At 38.5% G+C, this 21767-nt stretch overlaps 1 pseudogene; it reads right to left on the minus strand.

Moving 5' to 3' along the window:
• LOC144251444 (contactin-associated protein-like 3) overlaps positions 1–21767 on the minus strand; it is a 191887-nt pseudogene that overhangs the window by 98156 nt on the left and 71964 nt on the right.

Genomic DNA, 21767 nt, shown 5'->3' on the forward strand with positions numbered 1-21767 from the left:
TTAATTAATAAAGACTTATTTGAATATGTGATCTCAGAGATGCAGGCACACATAAACAATGAATGAAAAGGAAATGAAGTGACAAAGACACAGAAATGAGGACAATGAGGTGGAAGGCTTACGGGAATGGCAGGTCTCTCCAGTGTAACCCGTGCCCTCACAGTTGCAGGAGAAGGTGTCCCAGGACTGGGCACACGCACCCCCATGTTCACAGAAGCTGGGCAGGCATCTGTAAGGAAACAGATAAGGCTGTATTCTCCTTGGTCAGTCTGCATAAAATGAAAACCCTCTTTACTAAAAATAGATTAATGCAAAAGTACAACATACCCAAGAAAATGCCGTGTTACTAGTGATTTGTCATCAAGATTTTCTGGTCATCATGATACATTTATTTAAATACATTTACTGGCCTATAACTGATCATATGTATCTTTGACAACTTTCAACATGTCATATTTTTTTTTCTGTTGTGACAAAATACTAACTTAATGTGTGGCTGGGAAAATCAATTACAAATATAAAATTTGCCACGCACTATACTACATTGTGGACATTTTTCAAAGAGGATACAGAGAAGGAGGAGAGAGAGAGACAGGAGCACCTTCCATCATAATGCAACATAGCTCCAGGAATCGTGAAGAACATTTAACTTAGGTCCACGTGTGGCCCTTTAGATTTAGAATGGGTGATAAATTAATGGTAGATTTAACAATGTTAAGATCTATCATAGATTCAATGCAATATCTATAAAATTGTCAATGGCTTTAAATTTTTACTTTTAGAAATAGAAAAATTTATCCTAAAGTACATGGGGAGTCTCTGGGGACCCCGAATAGCCAACACAATCATGATAGAGAACACAGTGAAGTTCTCACACTTTCAGAGCTTTCTGTATTCTGTTGCATCCCACTGTAAAGCTGTGAGGCTGTTCCAGCCTACTGGCCTCCAAGTTCTTAGAAGAACTTGGAGAAGGGTGCTGGGTCAACGGGCAAGTTTCTAAGCATAGCGTGGAGATTCCAGGGACAAATGGTGGCCTCCCAGAGGCTGGGTTGGGATCTGCCCCTGCCCACCTTGTCCCATGGCTGAGAATGTTGCACTGTAGGCCCAGAACTTGGAGGCCAAGGATTCGAGGGGAAAAGCAGTGTGTATTGGAAAGGCAGGTGCAGGGGAGCTAGGACCTGGCCCTGCCTGCAGGGGCCCAGAGCAGGAGCTGGAGAGGGGAGGGGAGGAGGGAAGTGAGACCTCCTGCTTGTGGCTGGAGGACCAAGGCCAGGCAGGAAGCTATCATGTGGACACTGGCAGGAGTCTCCAGGGGCTTCGAAGGGATCCTTCGAGGAAACTGAAAGGGTTGTGGAAGAAGAGATCACGGGATTACCTGCCGGTGCCCCCAGCACGGAAGGGGTGGGTCCCAACTTCCCCTTCCAGGGCATGCCCCCAGTGACCTAACTTCCTCCCTCTAGGCCCCACTTCCTGAAGCCATTAACACATCCAAACCGTAGCACTTCACAACAGATAAGATGTGAACAGATCACATCTCGGGTCCTTGACAAGATATCAGTGACTTACAAAAGGAGAAAAATCACACACTTGCATCACAGCTGAGCTGACTGACCTCAGTCCTCACAGTGAGAGCCCTGGGATACCTCCCCGTGAGCCTCTGTTGGCTGAGGGTCCTGCATCTTGCCTGGTGAGCTGGCACCCAAAGAGCAGGTGACCAGCTCCATGGCATGTCTCCAGACACAGGTGACCGGCTCCCAACCACCATCCCCATGACACAGCCTGGTCTCATCCACGCAGTCCTAAGTCTCTGCCAAGAATTCCAACCCCACAGGCAAAAGTAAGAGTTATTGGGACAATTGTTTTGTGATACACTCTTCCTCTTTGACTCGCTGTTTTCCTACAAATCAACAGAAGTTTCAAGGGGGAAATTATTCTTGGTTAAATCAAGTTCTTAAGTAGTGAAAATTTCAATCCATAGAAATTATGTTCTTTTAAAATATCACTATGCTTTGTAAACTGAAACAAGTTTAGGGGGAGAAGACAGTTTTATGGCTAATGTTTAAAGCAGAATGACTAACGAACTACTGATGAAGTAGAAGGCAGTAAGTTTGGACATTCTACAATTTGTATTAACATTTAATTTTTAATCTATAGCATTAACTCTTGGCTTTATTTTATTTTAATTGACATTAAAGCTGTATAGGTTTGTGGGGTACCATGTGATGTTTCCACACTTATAGTTACGTGTCATAATCTGCATTTATTTATTGATGGCACATGCCAAGGGGAAGGCAATAAGGCATTTCATACAGAGAAATATCATTCTTCTAAGTGATTATAACTTTTCAACCAAAAGAGTAATAGAGATAAGGCATAATAACTAGCAGTGTGAATTGTGTGAATGCTTAATTGTTAAAAATTAAAATATTTTTCTTGTAGTCTCCATCTTTCACTGAGTTTGTCATTACACAACTCTCTTCACCAACCTCTGTGGTGAAGTTCCAGAGATTACTTCATATCTGCTCCATGGAAGAGATTTGGTATTTGGTAGCTGACACCACAAATGAAAACAACAGTGACTTGTCCAGACACACTGCCCCTCAGCATGGCCACCCACAAGTGGCATGGTGGCCAGCACTGGGTTGATGACTAAGAGCCCAGTAACATGGGGCCATTTTTAATTAAAATTACTAAGGTATACATACGCCTTTTTATAAAATGCTATCATTCGAAAAACACAGTTTATACAACTAAAAATGAAGGTTTTCAATCCTCACTGTAATATGACTATTTTATTCCCTGCAGAAAGATAGTAGATAAAAAGAGAGAATAAGAGAATGAAATTCACTTTTCCCCCATGCGTCTGCCTTTTTTTCCTTTTAGCTTTGGAGGCACCTGCTGAGATGACCCAGGAGGCCCCTACCTGTCGGTGATGCTGCAGGCGTCTATCTGAAGATCGCTGAAACTCCCCAGCGCCCCCTGCTGTACTGAGATGGGATCCACCACTGTGCCACCAATGGAGATGAGCCTCAGGCACCCCTGAAACCCTCCCAGAGGACTTGCACATCCAGAGCCTGAGCTGTTGTCGGGACAGCCTGCACACAGAGACAAAGACAGGAGGAAATCCACAACGTCACCAAGCTAGTCCACAGCATTTATTCTGAGGACTATAGCTTCCCTGTTTATGGATTCTTGAAGAATGAATTTTGATAGGAGGTGACACATTACATCACTCACTAGATAGGTGAGAAGGACACAAGTCAGAGTTGATCAAATGTCGGATAATACCTGGAATTCAGAAGTTTAAAAAGTCGGGGGGGTGATTAAGATTTTAAATTCATGACAAGGAATTATTGCACATCAAAAAGAAGAGATGTTTGACTTTTAAAATTTCATCGAAGAAGAAATAATAAATTTTGGCATCATGTAGCATTAGTAAGAGAAATTAAAATGAAGGTGAAGTTAAAATAAGTCAAGTCATAGCCCATATTTCATGTAAGAGCCTCTGTATTTGTGAAGTGTGGAAAATGCTACTTAAAAATATAGTTGGATGCTCCTATGTATCTAAACATGTTTAATATCTACCCTGGAGGTGTTTTTGTGTGTTAGAATGTGTGTGCATTTGAGAATATTTTAAAACTAGTTTTATGTTGACTGAACAGAAATATTTAGATTGGCTTTTCTACTAACAGTATTTAGTGCTTTAGTCACATATATAACCAAAGACTACATTCTAGTGTTAACAACTTAGTACAAAAAGAAAAAGGAGACATCTCACTTATAGGGCTCATAATAACAAATAAAAGAACAGTATAGGCTGTTCCATGAGTGAACAGAAATTAAACAGACACTTGATCATTTCCAATATAATAAGTTAAATGTTAAAAGTCTCATCACACCCATCAACTAACGTACAAATGGTGATGCTTATGATATAATTTACCTTGACTGTGTGGGCTTTGTGGAAGAGAAATACTTACATTGATAAGTATGAGCAAGACCACAACTTTGATTTGAATTAGGCAATATTACCCACACATAAATTCAAACATGTAGAAAATTAGTGATCTAAACTCTCCCACCATCTGCTGAGCTACAGGACATAACTTGATAATGGAACTTAGATTCACGTGTTGCCAGATTAAGAGAAGGGATAGAAGTGCACACTACTATTAAAGAAAGGAAAGCATTACAAAGGGACTTGTTGCAGAATCAAATTACAAGGCATTTATCTAAAACAAGAGTCTGCAAATGTTTTCTGTAGGAGGCCAGGTAGTAATGCTTAAGGTTCTGAGGAGCACAATATGATCTCTATCAAATATTCTCCTTGCTTTTTCTTTTCCTTAACAACATTTTAAACATATGAAAAAAATCTTTGCTTTGGCCTATATAATAAGTCATGGGTCTTAGATGTTCTAATTCTGATTCAGTAAATATTTTAACTTGTGAATATGAAATGGGTGCCTCATTTCTTAACAGCATAATGCCAAACAAATCATAAATCAAATTAATAATTTTGGTTGTGTTTCATGAGATTTTAGCTTTTGAAATTTTTTTATTATTTGCCCTATTTTTTAAAAAATAACTTGTTTGTGTTGATTGCACAGCATTATTCTTTTCAAGCTTATGGAATCTAATTTCTTTATTTTTTCCATCATTTAAATATTAGGTATTGCCAGGTGCATGCCTATAATTCCAGCAGCCTGAGAGGCTGAGGCAGGAGGATGATGAGTTCAAATCCAGCCTCAGCAACTCAGCAAGGCCTGAAGCAACTCAGTGAGACCCTGTCTCTAAATAAAACACACACACACAAAAGGGGTGGGGATGTGGCTTAATGGTTCAATCTCTAGTACCTCCCCCCCAAAAAAGTAAATGCCATAGCTCTATGGGTTCTAGATTGATCTGTAACTTGGAATTTATTTCTTTATTTTACCAGTGTGACCAAAGGTACATTTATTTTCTAGCTTTTTATCATGTATTATTTAACATCTGTGCATTACTCAAGAACTATAATTCAAATAAAACCTCAAAGTGTCAAACGTAATTCAACAATTGCTTGAAGAAAAAAGAATTAAAGAATGATTACAGAACATAGGTGGTTTTCATTCATCTGTCTTTGACTTTATGTTATCAATCACTTGTACAATTTCAAAGAACAGGCAATGAAGATTCTTTTTATTGAAATCAAGGAATTAATTCAATCAATGAATGGAATGGAATAAAATCCTCTTAAAGCTTGCAATGCACAATGTTTGAGAAGAATCTGGAGTTGGGCACTGGAGTGCATACCTGTAATCCAGCAACTTGGGAAGCTGAGGCAGGAGAATCACAAGTTCAAGGCCAGCCTCAGAAACTTAGAGACCCTGTCTCAAAAATACAAAATAAAAGAGACTGGGGATGTAGCTTAGGTGGTAGGTGGGAGAACACTCCTGGGCTCAATATTCAGTAGTAGCAATAGTAGTAGTAGTAGTAGTAGTAATAGGATCATGTGGTCTTCAATGTATTAAACTGGGTAATGAACATTAGCTGTACCAGAGGCTGTTTCTATGTTAAGAAATGATCTATTTCTAATTCATGTGCATCAATTCAACTTAGCCACTTCACATTGTAAAAATGGTTAAATCTATTGTTTTCCAAGGTTTACATTCAAATGGGTAAATTCAGTTAAATAGACATGCATAGAGAAAATTCAAAATTTACTAAAAAAAAAACAGACAAGCTCAAGAATATTTATAAAAGTAATTTTTATATAATTTTATAAAAAGATAAAAGCAGAGAGGACAATTGTCTAACAATAGTCAAATTGAAGAGCAGAGGTAATAAATAAGATAGGTATATTCATATAATGGGATAGATACATTCTTTTGAAAAATATTAAATATTTTCTAAATATTTTTGTAATGATCTTGGTAAAAATAAATACTATTATGACATAAATAAAAGTAACAAGCATGTATTACATTAGCACATATATATTTATAGAAATGTGCTCTTGAATGCCTGAGCATTATTCTAACTCACAGGCAGAATGTTAAACTGTAAGTGGTGATACAATATTCACTGTTTGACAAATAATCTCCTGTAGTTAATTTTATTTGATATCATAAAGAGTTTGGATGGCATTTTCCCTCCTACCTGTCAGAGCTTCATAAACCCTTACTTTTAAAGTGATAGTTCTTGGCTTTATTGACTATTTGCAAAATAATTTGCCCCTTAGGGTTGTTATAAAATCTATCACATGAAGCAACATCCTAAAGCAACTTTGATCAGATGTGCACTCCTCAGAATGGAAGGGAAGAGAAAAACCAGAGCTTCACAGGTGGACAGCGTCCTGCACTCTCACTGAAGGTGCTCACAGGATGGTCCACGTTGGAACTATGGTATGAATGATATATGGGCTTGCTGTCAATTTTAAGGATGAATTTTCCTTTCATATTGCATTCTCTCCATCAAAACAACTCCAGGAAGAAAGTGGCAAGATGTGAAGCTGTCCTGATGCCATCAGCAGCCGGATCACTGATTGGCAAGTACGTCTTACTATTGGCAATTTGAATGACATGAGGACCTTCCATGTGAACATCCCAAAGATGAAGATTTATCACACCTTCCTTAGCCTCCCTTCTCTGAGCTCCCTCTCCAAGGCTGTGATGTTTTCTCGCTGCACTCAAAGAGCCGGCAGATATTCTGCCTAGGAAAGGCTGCCATGTTCCTTGATTTAGTAAAACGTTTCCCTTTTTATTCCTTGGCAATAAAGGAAAGTTGCAATCACTGGTAAAGTTAAACTATTAGTCACTTTGGACAAAACAAGCTTTTCATTTATCAGATGAAAGAAATACCTAAGATATTCTAGAGAAGCCAAGGCTCTGGGAAACATATGTACCATGCAATAAAACAGGAAAAAAAATAATCATGATCATTTATCATGTGACTGTCCTATGGAGCAGCATGATGAAGGGAAGCTCCATAAAGGGTGGCCTGTTTAAAATTGTCCCCACACATGACCCTTTAATGAAGCTTATCTGGTAGACATGCATTTCAGTTCATAATTCCCAATATCTTTTCATCATCCCCATTAAAAACAAAGAAAGCCAGCATGGTGACTGTAGTTAATAATGCTGTATTATTTACTGGGAAGTTGATGAGAACAGATTTTAAGTGTCCTTAGTCCTCTTCCCACACACAAGTGGTAACTGAGAGTAGTAGGATGGATGTGTTAATTAATCTGACAGTGGTAATCCGTACATGATGTATATTTATATTATGTGTACCTTACACACACACATGTGTGTGTGTATAATTTTTGCTAAATATTTTTTAAAAGAATTTAAAAGTCAAGGGGCTCCTGGCAGAGTGGCAGCAGCAGGGTACTGAGACCTGAATCGGACCTCCATAGGCCAGCTGCACAGTAGTGTGCTGGGGCCCAGGAGGAAGCAGCAAGTATCTCTAGCTCTTTGGATGTTCTCCCTCTGTGTTTCTCTGTGTTCTCATTTCCCTGTTTTATTTTGGCTCTAGGGATGGAACCCAGGGCCACTTAACCACTGAAATATGTCCCCAGCCCTTTTTATCTTTTATTTTATTTTAAGTTGCTTAGGGCCTCATTAAATCTCTGAGGCTGGCCTCAAACATGCAATCCTCCTGCCTCAACCTCCCAAATTGCTGGACTATAGATGTGTACCACCCTGCCTGGCTATCCCCATTGCTTTGAAAAATAAGGACACCTATCATATTAGATTGGAGGTCATTTTAATGACCTCATTTGTTTAAATTTAAGTTTTTAAAAATCAATTGTACTTTTTATTGTTATGTAAATTTGTTCATATCTATGAACTTCAATATGACATTTCAATTCATGTATACACTGAGTAATGAATGATCAACTCAGGATAAATAGCATGTCCATCACCATAAATTTTTATCATTTCTTCTGGGTGAGTACATTTAAAATCTCCTCTCTATTTTGAGATATGCAATGCACCCATTGACTATGCTCATCCTTGCCCCCAGGCTCCAGTCACCATTATTCTACTCTCAACTTCTATGAGATTTGCTGTTTTAGGTTCACAAGAAAGTGAGATCATGCAGTGTTTGTCTTTCTGTGCCTTGCTTATTTAACATAATGTGCTCCAAGTTCATCCATGCCATAGGAAATACCAGATTTCACGATTTTTTGCACCTGAACATTATTCCATTGTGTTTATATACAATTTTAAAAAAATCATTTATCTGCAGATGGACAACTGGGTGGATTCCAGATCCTGGCTGTTGGGAACAGTGTGTGACACCCTTGTGAGTGCAGGTGTCTCTGACACACAGATGGCATTTCCTTTGGCTATAAGCCCAGGAGCTGGGTCATAGGTAGCTCCGGTTCTAGTCTCTTGAGGAATGGCCACACTGTCTTCCCTACTGGCTGTGCTAATTTACATTCCCACCAACAGAGCATGACTTGCTCCACCCTCACCAGGGAAGACCTATTTCCAGATACTGTCATAGTCTGAGCTCCCTGTGAATCTGAGGGAGGGACAAGCCAACCCATCTCATCACCTCTGAAGAAAATAGGATTTTACCTGTGCACATGCCCACTTGGGTTGTGGTTGCTGCGTATCTATTTCAAACGGTTACTGACACTTCCTATATGTTTGGATCAAAGGTTCAGCCTCACCATTTCTAACACTTTGTCTGCTCTATGGCTCATGCTCATGTTCTTATGTTAGCTCTGAGGACACCCATCATTTAAATAAAACAGAACAAAACCATTGTTCTGACATTTTAACTTTCTGTTGAAAGACTGAGGAGTTGTAGGAATGAGATCCAGTTTCCTTACTGGTCAGCAGGGGCCTCTTGGATCCTTCTGGCTGTCTGTTTTCTTAGTCACATTGCTGGACCCATCTTCTAAACCAGCAACAGCACAGACGTCTATTTCTAATCTGCCTGACTCTTCTGTCACACCTCCCTTGGGCTTCTCTGCCACCAACCAGAGTAAAATCCCCAAGTGCTCTTAAGATTCCATTGAGCCTGCCTGGAGAATTCAGGGCAATGTGCCCATGTCAAGGTCTGTAACCTCAATTACATCTGCAAAGTCTTTTCCACCATGTAACATGTTCATGGCTTCCAGGGATAAGGGCAGCTCTGGGGGGAGCTTTGCCCACCCAAGATGTTCACACATTCCTTCATGAAATGCCGTTGGCTTTCATGTAGTTGTCTATTGAGACACATCAAATCTTTCTGAAGGAAATGGGAACGGGTATGAGCACACGTTCTCAGAAAGTGTCCCATTTCACATTTCCTATTGTCTGTTTGGTGGATTCTCTCTGGACCTTTTCCATCTGGGCTAACAGTTGTGCAAACAAAGCCACTTGGATCACAATTCTGTCATCTGCTCTCATTATACATATTTTTGTCCTCATCTTCACAGAGTATCCCTGAACAGTTTGTTGTTCATCTGCACTTGGTTGGAAAATTTTTTTATTAGAGATAATTATTTGAAAATATCACATCTTTTGAGAGCAGACGTAAGGGGTATCTTGTAACTCATACTTGGAAATCTTAAATTTAGCCTCATCCTCAACATGCAAAACTCCTCAGATGGCTAACAATCTTGGACCACCATTCCTAAAGCTAACTGAGCATGGTCCCAAAGTTTGGCATGTGTAGCGGCATTTTCTATTTATTTATTTAGAGGGCTCCTTATATTATCATCCATTCAAGATCAATCAAGATGCTAATTCCTTGATGTCTTGAAACTGAAACTCCTTTTGTTTACCCAGAGAAGTGGAACATCTAACTATAGATACATATGTACAACTGTTAAGAGGTAAATTGAGGAAAAGTAAAATGCGAAGTGTTTTATTTGAGCTAAGAGCAATTTTCGAGTGAGGCAGCTATAAAAGGGAGTTGATTCTGCCATGAGGGTGGAATGGGAAGGCTTTGTCCTCAAACATGGAAGTGAGCATCTGCTTTCTGTACACACACACACACACACACAGGCACACCGATTGTTTGGTTATACAACTGCCTATTTGGTATACCGTGCTGGAAAATCCCTGTGGATATAAGTTTGTTGGTGGCTTCTGATCTATTAACATCAGTTTTGAATTTTTGAAAGACAGGCATTTACAAGAAATAAACCAAGTTAAATTTTGCCTTATGTTTGCAAATCAAACACGGTTAAGGTCACTTATGAAGCCTAACTAGCTTTGTTTGCTCAGGGATTTTTCTAAGTTATTTAAATTTACTGTAACAGTATAAATATACACTCTGTGGCACAAAACAGCTTAGTGAAGTCTTTGAATATATGTGGTTATTTGTTTGAAAATGTACATGTTCAATGTGAAACACACACACACACACACACACACAGATGGATTAGAAGGCAATTGTGGAATGTATGCAAAAGAGTTTTTCTACTAGGTCTATATTTCTGAGTACATATGATTCTTCATTTTGTAGGAAAGGAGGGATGGGTGATGGGTGAGGTATAGCTCAGTGGTAGGATGCTCACCTAATATGAACAAGCCTTGGGGTTTGATCCCCAGAACCTCAAAATTAAAAAGGGAAAGAAAAAGAAAGGAGGGTGATGTAGTTCTGTGAAGCACTCCAGTGAGAACCACACATGGTTGCATTAGTTAAGTGGCCCTGGGTGTTGGGGTATCCACTAACTGTATGGTGAGAAGTGCGTCCACATTTCCCTGGAATCTCCTCCTGGGTTGAAAGCTCTCTTACTCCAGAATGAGTTTTCTTTCCCATAGTTTCTTTTCCCATAGGTGGTGTCACTGTGACATGGGGACAGTCCTGCCATGCACGGGTATCTGTGCTCCTTTGTGTGGCTCCCTCACCTGTTTCTCTTCCCTTGGCGTTACGGGTATACTAGCCTAATCTGGAAGGCACATCACATCTCACGGAAGCATCTAGGATCCATGATATCGCTGTTTCTTTTAATAAAAAAACATTTTATAAAAAAGCAAACTTTCCTTCCTAATAATAGATCTGTGCTGTCCATCGGATGCCTAAATCAGTTCAGATGGCGACACTGAACACCACCAACTGAGGCTATTTAAGGTCCCACAGTTCTGGAGAGGGGCAAGTCCAAGATGAGGGCGATGGGAGACGTGGTGTGCAGAGGGCCTGCTTTATAGTTCACAGGTGGCCACCCTCCTGATGGGTCCTCACAGAGCCAAAAGAGGGCAAGAGAAGTTTCTGGGTCCTTTTATGAGGGATCCCAATCCCATTCTTGAGTTTCCATCCTTATGACTTAATTATCCTCCCAAAGTTAAGATTTTACCATATGGATTTAGGGAGGATATAAATATCTGGCCCTTTGCACCAATTGCACTATGGCTACATTTAGTATACTTGTGTCCTATTTCTTCATTTTTATTTATTATTTCTGATGCTCAAAAAATTCTTTACAATATATTTTATACTTCCTATTACTCCCTTCATATTAAAAAATATCTATTTATCCATTTATATACTGAGCTGTAAAAATGATTAATTAATATGAGTTGAAGTATATGTATCATAAGATTTTAAGTAAGCCAATGACTTTGGTCAATATGATTTATTTGATTTTTTAATATTTATTTTTTTAGTTGTAGTTGGACACAATACCTTTATTTTATTTATTTATTTTTATGTGGTGCTGAGGATAGAAACCAGGGCTTTGCACATGCTAGCTGAGTGCTCTACCACTGAGCCACACCCCAGCCTGATTTATTTGATTTTTAAAAGCTGTTAGAAGTCTAAAATCATCTGTTGTAGAGAATTTGCTTATGACATTTGCTGTCTGAAAAAAATTCCACTTGTTTCCAGTTTAATGTGTGTAGCTAGCATGTATTTTATTTTAACATTATGTGAAATTATGAGGTCATTGAAACAGTAAGTAAAATTACTAGAAGGATTGCTTTTTGTATCAGTAAGATTAAAAAATTAAACTTTTTAGATATGTTATAGAAGGAGAGAGATCATTTCTTAATATGAACTGATTTAAATTGACAAGAGACCCTGGATGCAGGCAGGGCAGCAAAGATAAAGATGGTTCCACTGTCCCCTGTAGTTGACCTGCCTTCACTTAGCTCCAAAATAATAGGTGTTGCTGGAACCAGTCAGCCCCATCACCAGAGGTTGGAGAGCCATGTCACTGTCCACCACCACACTCAGGTGGTTCTATTTGGCAGACAGGGACACAGAGTGCCATTGCCTGTCATTGAGCCCAGCACCTGGAGGGAAGGTCGGTGAAAGGCAAGGATGAATTATAAACTTTGTAAACACTTGAAAACAATTTTTCAGACCACTGAATCAGTCCAGAGAGAGCAGTATTTACATGTTGATGTATCACGGGCAAAAGGAAAAATTAGCCACCTTTCTTTAATGAAAGGATTTCATTTATTTTGACCAGAGCACACAGGTGAAAAATATTACTCCTTCTAAGGAGTCACTTAATAAATTCTGATAATGTGCTTAAAGTAGCACCTTGAATTTAATGATCAGACATACATGCCCAAAGTCTTTACCCATGGGATTCAAAATGCAGTTTATAAGGTTCAGTCTTCAAAGGGAATATTTACTTGCTTCACTAAATCTAATAAAAATATTCTCAAAGAATCAGGAGATAGTTGTTGAAATTAAGTCAATAATAATTGTAGCCAGGTGTGGTGGCACATGCCTACAATCCCAGTGACTCAGGAGGCTGAGGCAGGAGAATCACAAGTTCAAGACCAGTTTTAGCAACCTAGCAAGGCCATAAGCAACTTAGTGAGAACCTGTCTCAAAATAAAAAAATAAAAATAAAAATAAAAGGATTGGGGATGTGGCTCAGTGGTGGTTTGATGGCCCTAAATTTAATCGCTGGTACAAAAAAAAAAAAAAAGAAAAGTAAAGAAAAACTGTAAAAGTCTTGAATGGGAAAAAAGGTCATTAAGCACCCACTATAGTGCATCCATCAAGGTCAACCTGCTTTCACTGTTTGAGGGATTTCAGAATAGTTGAGCAAAACTGGTGGCAATGCAAAATGATTTTTTGTCCACAGAAATGCAAATTATTGTGCCTGTGAGATACAATAATTAGTTATTGCTGAAGTTGTATCTGTTTGTAAACTCATTTTGTCATTCCTTGTCAACCAGTATGCATGGTACTTGAAACTCTCCTTTGAACTGATTGGTTCATCTTACTGGTTTCCTTGTAACTAATGAGCTAAATAAAATCTTTTTTAAATTTATTTTTATTTTTAGTTGTCAATGGACCTTTCATTTTACTTATTTATATGTAATGCTGAGAATCGAACCCAGTGCCTCACACAAGCTAGGGAAGCACTCAACTACTGAGCCACAACCCCAGCTAAAATCTTTAACATATGTCCCTGTGTTCTCTGAATGAGAGCATTACAATTGCAGACACCATTGTACCTTCTTTTATTTAATATTTGATTTAAAATGCTTAGGAAGTCACTAGAGGTATACCTTACATGTAAGTACACCATTTTTATATATTTACATTTATATCCGTATTATTATATCATATTATTTTGAAATAATATGATAGCATGATAAATTATTTGATGACAACTTTAAGCACTAAGTATTTATAATCACTAGAGTTAGTCTATTATTTTCTTTCATTAAGTAATATGTCAAAGATATGTGCCAATAAATGGATTAAAAGTGAAATTAGCCTATTATGTGAATACTTCATTGGTGTTTCAAAATTAGGCAAAAATCTTAAGGAGTCAAATCTATTAACCTCTAGGTTATTAGGAATTTTTGTAATACATTTAACATTTTAGATGATGATCTTAGGAAGCCTGCTAATTATTAAAATGGTTCTTGCTCATTTTATTTCCTTGCCACAAATACTTTTTTTAAAAAAAAGTTAATATATTATTAGCATTTCAAATGTAGTGTGGTTCTTATATTTTAAAGATTAATGTTAATATTCCAGTTTTCCCTTTTAACCTTCAGTGATATGTGAAGCAGAAACAGAAATACTAAGAGTAATAAGGAAAAACTGTACTTTGAAACACACCAGATGACTAATGTCCTCAATGTAAACACAGGCCCTGTCTAAACACAATCTCTGGGTTCCTTTGATACTGTGCATCTCTGTGCCTTTTACCTTCTTTGAGTTCCTTTGCTACTGTTAAAACCATAGAAAAGTCAAATTAAGTGAAAGATGGTTGTCCCCAGACATGCAAATGAATTTGGTGGAAACCCAACTGACCTCCTTCCTCCTCCCCCCTAGTCCCACCCCAGGAAACAGACTAGTTTTATATTATACGTAAATTCATTGTCACTTTCTGCTTACATTATCTGTCATCCTCTGAATTATCCTTTGAATTTGTTATAACATCTGGTTCCTTCACTAACTAATGAGTTAAATAAAATCCTTGACATGTTCTTTTTATAGCTATGTAAAATCCTGACAGTGCCCTCTCTAAAAATATCTTTTGAAAAATGAAAGTAAATTTGGTGTAATTTTTTTAAGTTTATCATTTATCCTGCAAATAATTTCTTTTTTACTGTTAGGTTATAATTGGTCTTTGACCATAATTTATATCCAAGGAAATCATACACAGAATTTATGAACATTTTAATGAGAAATCTTAAATTAATGAAGTAAGGTTCTACAACAGAGATGCTTTTTTAAATATGTTTGCATGTGAAGATGATCTCTTGTCAACAACTAAATTGGAAGCACAATGTCACTCTCCCAAATCCATCAGCTAAAGTGGTGGGTGTGTGGGTGTGATGTAAGGACTTTGATTGTATTTAATTCTTGTTAGAGTGCAAACCAGAACTGGAGAAAACGCTTGCTCAGCACTTTGCCACATCTAGGAAACATGCAACATGTTAGCAATAATGTCTAACTACTAAAGGAAAAAATCTGAACAGACTTTGAAATGCACCAAAGAGGTGGCTGGGAATCTTTTCAATAAAAGAATTAAGCTGATTTTATAACTCTCTATTTTTGACTAGGTATTTTACAACCGTGTTGGGACAGAAACTGACTTGTGGAGAACAGAGAGCAATGCATGTGAGATCTATTCAGAGACACATACGCAGTTCAAGGAAGGAACACAGGGCTTTGCTGTCCTTTGGACACTGACCAGTTTTGCTAGATTTGCACTTATGTGCAATTTCATTTCAGGATTCCTTTTTCTGACTATACATGTGAAGCATTTGGAGTTCTTTTTTGAACTGGCTTTCCTGGTGTAAAACATAAATCACTGGCCACAGTGGCACATGCCTGTAATCCCGATGGCTGGGGAGGCTGAGGCAGGAGAATCACAAGTTCAAAGCCAGTCTCAGCAACACACAAACAAAAACTTCCTTAATGCCAAAAACTTTCACTTGCGCACCCTTTTCTTAGAACATTTCCTTTAGAAAACGTGTAAATTCTTCCTCTGCCTCTTTGATGTGTATGTAGATTTAGAAAAAAAATACTTAGTTTTAAAATAACTTTAGGAATCTTATTAAAAAAACTTATAAAAATTCGATTTAGATTTTTTGTAATTTGACAACCTAAGGACATTGGACATTTTTTTTCTTGGGGTCCTGGAGACATTTCTTTGACATGTAGATTTGTAGATGTCTGTGTGGGGGTTTAACCAGGGTGCTGGCCCCACCTTGTGACTTACCTGCTTGTCAAAGAGGGAAGGGCTGTAGTTTTCTTCTGGATAAAACAAGGAGTCTTTACAGAGGTCTCCCCATCTACCAGAGGAATTTAGTATGGGCTATTGTAGCAAAAGGCCCTGTTGGGTCCTCTTACTTGAATAGGAGTTATCTTTTCTTGGTAGGAAATTCTTTATTAGAGCATATTAATTATACTGAGTAGTGGGCATCACATTCTCCCATGAAGGTGACATGTTTTGGACATTCCCACACACCATCACCTCTCCTCCCACATCCTGTTCCTCTTCATTGATGGTTCCCTTCTACTTTTACATGGTCTTGTTTCTTGGATTTTTCTTTCTTTCTTTTCTTTTTTTTTCTTCCTGCATTGGGTATTGAACCCAGAGGAGCTTAACCACTGAGCCACATCCCAAGCCCTTTTTATTTTTTTTATTTTGGGACAGGGTTTCCCTAGGTTGCTGAGACTAGCCTCAAATTTGTGATCTTCCTGCCTCAGCCTCCAGAGCAGCTGAGATGATAGGCATGTGCCACTGAGCCTGGCTTATTTATTAGATTTTTTTTAACCTTGAGGACTTATGTGTAATGGGTGACATCTGGTTGGCTACAGAGATGGATGAGATTTCTTTCTCTTTTTTTATCGTCTTGATAGCAATCACTGAGATGGGCATCGAAGTCTGGTTTAATACTTATTCAATAATAAGATCATTTCATTATTTTCTCTCTTTGTGAAGAAGATTCACTAAACTGGCAGGTGATCTCATTTTTATTTCCTCAGAATGGGTTCTGTTACTAGTGAATGAGTTGATCTTTGACATATGTTTGTGTATTGTGGGGAATGCTCTTTGTGAGGAAACAGAAAATAGCTTTGCATTTTCAAAAGATGAAGAATACATATCCAATCTGAATACCTCTGTTTTATCTCCAGTAATATTTCTGGGATCAGAGGGAGGGTAGATACAGATTCTAATATTTGTGCTTGCTGGATTATTCCAGAAGTATTGAAATAAGGCCCTACCTTCTAAATTCCTTCCTCATAGGTCTCAAAATCCGACTTTCATAAGCAATATTCAGCAGCAGTCAAGTGTGTCTCAGGCTGAAAGAAATCTGTTTGGGGCCTGATAATCACCTGGCCTTATGAAAAATGACCCTTTGCCCCTTCTTCTTGTTTAAACTCCCTTCCTGTTTTAAGAAAAGCCCTGAGGCCGATTTAGGCATGACAAGGATTCAGGACTCAGATCTTGTCCTAAATTTGCAAATCCAATCAGGAAAATTTAATAATCCCTGTAGTTACCAAACTTGCCCACACCACACAGCAGATCAGTGTCAAATCTACTGCTAGGTTTGTCTCCTGAGGATTTGAGCCCCTAACCCAGCAGGGAAAGCATCTGCCCAACAAAAACAGGTCCTGGGACAGAGATGGGAAAAAGGGGGCCCAATGGGGGGGGGGGGAATAACCATTGTGCTAATAAAACCAGATTTCCTTCCTATTGTTGTTCCTTCTTTGAAGACTAAGGTTTCCACTTCACAAGGGGAAAATAGTGGAGGCTTAGGGACTTCTGTGATTTTTGAATTGCTGGGATTCTTCCCTGAACACAGGGTGTCTTGAAAATGGTTCAGCCTTCAGCAAAAGGGTAAGGACTCCTGGTATTTGCTGGCATCTTTCAGGACAAGGCAACAGTTATCAATTTGTCTGGTAGGTGAGTCGGCCATGAGCCAGTGGGTAGGGGAAGAACAACAGAAGGCAGTAAGAAACAGGGAAGACCTCAGACACATCACTAAGAAAACTCCATGAGTCCCCAAACTGAGGCCACAGGGAGCCTGACTGGGCAGGCAGCCTTCTGCAAAATGGCAGGGCTGGGGGACAAACTGTCCAGCCTTCGCCAACCCATACATAATTATAATCCCTTCAGGGAAGTCTAGCTTGAAGTCAGGGGGAACTTTCATCAAAGCAGATAAGCTCCAGAGAGATGGGCCTGGTGTTCCAGAACCTTCTCCAACCACAGTTAATTATAATCCCTTAATGGAACTCCCAGTTCCAGACCATGCCACCACCATCTCTTGTAATCAGGTGGCCAGGACCCTCCCTTGTCACCAAAACCATGTTATGACTCCTTGTGACCCTGACATCAAGTTCCCTTCTACTTAATTCACATAATTAACCACTTAAGGGGGTTCAAGAGAATAGAACAAAGACAAAAAAACTCAAACCCCTTAGAAATCCTCAGTTCTGTAAGGCCACTCCCTTCTCTTCAGAGACAGTCTGAGCCATTCAGCATCTGTGCTGTACACTTCTCTCTTATTCTCACTTTCCCAAATGGACTCCTGCATGTGATTCATCTGAGATCCTTCCTGAGATTGCAAGAACCCAGGGCTCAGAATCCCCATGGCTGCTTCAGTGGATCTCCTCCTCTGCTTCAAGTTACCTACTGTGTAGAGAATACCTCTCCCCATAGCAGAACAGGAGAGCAGGCAGAGGGAGGAGGAGAGATGGAGAAGGGAGGAAAGTAACGGAAAAGTGAACATCTCTGTGTGGTGTCTGCTTCACTAGGTCCCCTCAGCATTTCTACTGGATGGAGGCTGGGCACCTGTTTATCAGGAAATGGAGCTTAAGTATAGGACATATTTTTCTGATATATCAGGAGTAGATCTGCAGAAAAGTGCACTTCTTCCTTCCTTCCTTTTTTTTTTTTTTGTTTTTTGGTACTGGGGATTGAACCAGGGGATCTTAACCACTGAGCCACATCCCCACATCCCCAGCCCTTTTTATATTTTATTTAGAGACAGGGCCTCACTAAGTTGCTGAGGCTGGCTTTGAATTTGCAATCCTCCTGCCTCAGCCTCCAGAGCCGCTGGGTTCTCCTTTCTTGTATATAATCATTTGGGGTTCAAGAATCACTACAGTAATGGCTACATGTCCCTCATATAAACGGTCTGGAAGATCCTCAAGGAAAATGGCCATCCTGTTCCTCCAAATAAGAGCATTAGGTGTCTCGTGATCTCAGGTATTGACTTAGTACACAATGATTCCCCCTCTGGTTGGTTGTAAGGTTTATGTGAACATGCATTACCTGCTGTGATGTTCCTCAATGACTGTCCTGGCTGGAAGAGGCTCAGTTTGAGTTTTCCATCCTTAAGAAAGAGGAGAAAACTTCCCGCACCATGCCACAGTTCACCAAACAGCAAACGTCCTTCTTTGTTCCATGTTCAAACTGGAATGTGACAGATATTTTGTCCTCCCCAGAGTTGCCTGGCAGAGCCAGATCACTCCTAGAGCTCAGAAAAGTGATGGGGATGGCCTGTGGTTGTGGACATGAGAAGGACACATTTCCCTATAAATAAAACAAAAGCTCATGTTTAGAGCTTCAGGGAGCTTCTGTCTAATGAAAGATAGACTTTTCACAGATTTACAAGGGCTTTTTTTTTTTTCAATCCAGAATGTTATCAACTAATCTACTTGATAAAGCTTGAATCTATGTTATTTGTCTGATTTTCCAATGTAAGTATTATCATAATTGGAAAAACCTATCCTGATGACTTTGTGTGAGTGTGTGTGTGTGTGTGTGTGTGTGTGTGTGTGAAAATCTCCTCTTTTCTATTTCTCAGCATTAGCAAAGGTATCATCTAATTCAATAGGAGTTATTCTATGTCCGCCATTTTCCAGTCCTCTGATGGATGACAATGACCAGGACATTTCCATACTCTGACTGTTCTCCTGAACAACATTTGATCTTTCCTAAATAACATTCCTCAAAATATACTTTGTACCAATTTCAGTATTTTACTGATCTTCTCATTAATTAATGAGTCAATTACATTTTTGACATAAGGTTTTTCAACAATTACTTGCTTCATATTTGTTTAGCTTTTGGAAAATTATACTTTGACAGTATTCCAAATTTTTTTTTCCAGCTCAGGCAGTTACATAAAAAGTTTGCTTATAGTGTGTTTAGCATAAAGATATTAATTTTTATACTCAATCATGTCTCTGTTTTCTTGGGTAGCTTTTGAGTTTCCAGTTTGTTAGGAAAGTTTCATGCCCCCCACCAAGTTCTATGCATAATCACACAGACTTTCTTCCAAGAATTGCTATCATTGTTGTTAGTTTCTCATCTTCCTGAAATTTACATATTTTGGTATACTTTCTGCCAGGTTTACTTTCTGCCTTCTGGACACTGGTCTTTTCCAGAAGAATTTATGAGATAGTTCCTCCATTTTTCCACTGAGCTGAACCCTACAACTTGTTACTAACTTACAAGTAGACTGGGATCTTTCTGATGTCTTTGCTTTGTTCTACCAACTGGCCAAACCCGACCCAACACCATATTGATTCTTATGGGCTTTGGGCATGTTTTAATATCTGGCAAGTAAGGCGCCATCTTTATGTTGTTATTTATGTTTGTTTTTGTTTTTTATTTCAGATGGTGGAAGGAAGGAACAGTGGGTAGTTATTTACATGTATGAATTTCAGTTACAGAGAAAAAGCAATTTTTATTCTATTTGGAATTTTCTTTGAATAATTTTTATTAATATACTGTATATGATTTGGGGGCGGGGGGAAGCATTACTAAAGTAACATAGACAATCTAGTTTAGTGGTTCTCAAGCCTTGTTGAACTCGATGGCTGTTAAAAATCCACAACCGGACCAATTAAATCCCAGTCTCCTGGAGTGGATTGAGGTGAGAGTATCTTTTAGATCTCCTCTGGTGCCTCCAAGCTAAAGCCAAGTTTTAGAATTACTGATCCAAGGATTAAAGTCACTTTTAAGACTGAATCATATTTTTAAAAATTCTGTCTTAATGTACTTCAGAAACTAAAATTTTAAAATAATCTTCAATGTACATTAAAACTATATATATATATATATATATATATATATATATATATATATATATATATCAGAACATCCATTCTTGGCTTTTAAAAAAAATCTACTGAATGTGATAAATTTTATTGTAAAAAAAATTGCTATGATGAATTAAATATAAAAAAATGAACAGTAATAGACACTAACCCATAGTATAAATCTAACCATCAGACTATTATTAATTTTTTAATTTTTTTCGTCAGCTGCAAATGGTGGGGATCCAGTCTGACCTGACCACAGCCATCTTGAGTCATAACAATCATGGTCCCAGAGGAAGCTGGCCAGTTTTGTTCTGCATAGTTTTGCAGCAAACTACAAATAGATAAGACCATTAGAGTGGTAGGTGGAGCTTCAGAACCTGACCCTGGTGCAGGAATGAGCCCTGTTCTTTGGTATTAGCTTAAGAGAAGCCAGGAACATTCTGGTTTGCATGAAGTAATTTTTGTCCTAATCCATACATATGCCCCTCCTTCTGACCCAAATTGTGGAGATGCATTGGTTTTGCTGCCACCCAAGATGGAGCTTCTGTCCATAAGACCCCCAATAAAGAGCACTCTGTGCACTCCTGACTGTCTGCCTCTCCCTCTTCAGCCTACCGGGGCTGGGTTGTTCCAAACACTTGTCCTCATTGTTTAGGAGGGGTGGTTTGCACCCACACAGAAGAGAAGCTTCCTGCCACAGATGAGTGATGATTAGGTGAATGAGTCAATTATGACAATTGAATTTACCAAATTTTATATATATTATATATATATATATATATATATTATATTTTTTTCCCTTTTAAATGTTGAAGCAACAGATTTTCTATTTTTATAAAGAACATCTGACATTGAAATAACTCTCAAAATGGAATTCTTATATCTACAGTTTTTTTATTCCCATGCATAATTTGGAAGGAATCTTCTTTTTGCTTGTTTCCATGTCAAACTGATACATTTCACCATCTACAACCAATGCAATTAATTGGTTAATAGTTTTCTTTAGAAGGATATTTAGGACTCCATAAGTGTCAGGATTATTGTGGTTCTCCTGATTGGTTATAATCAGATGATAATTATGCCAAGAAATCCATCAGTGAATAATATCAGATTCAGGCCCATAAATTGCCAACCTCTACACTGGGTCCTATATTTTGTTATTACACAGTTAAGGTAATATGAAATTTGCATGGAAAACAATGTCTGAGTCCCTCCAATAGTTGTGGCTCCTTGTGACTCATTCTTAACTCATTCCCATTCACCTCAATGATAGTAGGTAGGGCAACAGTGCCAAAGAT

This window comes from Urocitellus parryii (assembly GCF_045843805.1).
Source record: "Urocitellus parryii isolate mUroPar1 chromosome 13 unlocalized genomic scaffold, mUroPar1.hap1 SUPER_13_unloc_6, whole genome shotgun sequence".
Taxonomy (NCBI): Eukaryota; Metazoa; Chordata; class Mammalia; order Rodentia; family Sciuridae; genus Urocitellus; species Urocitellus parryii.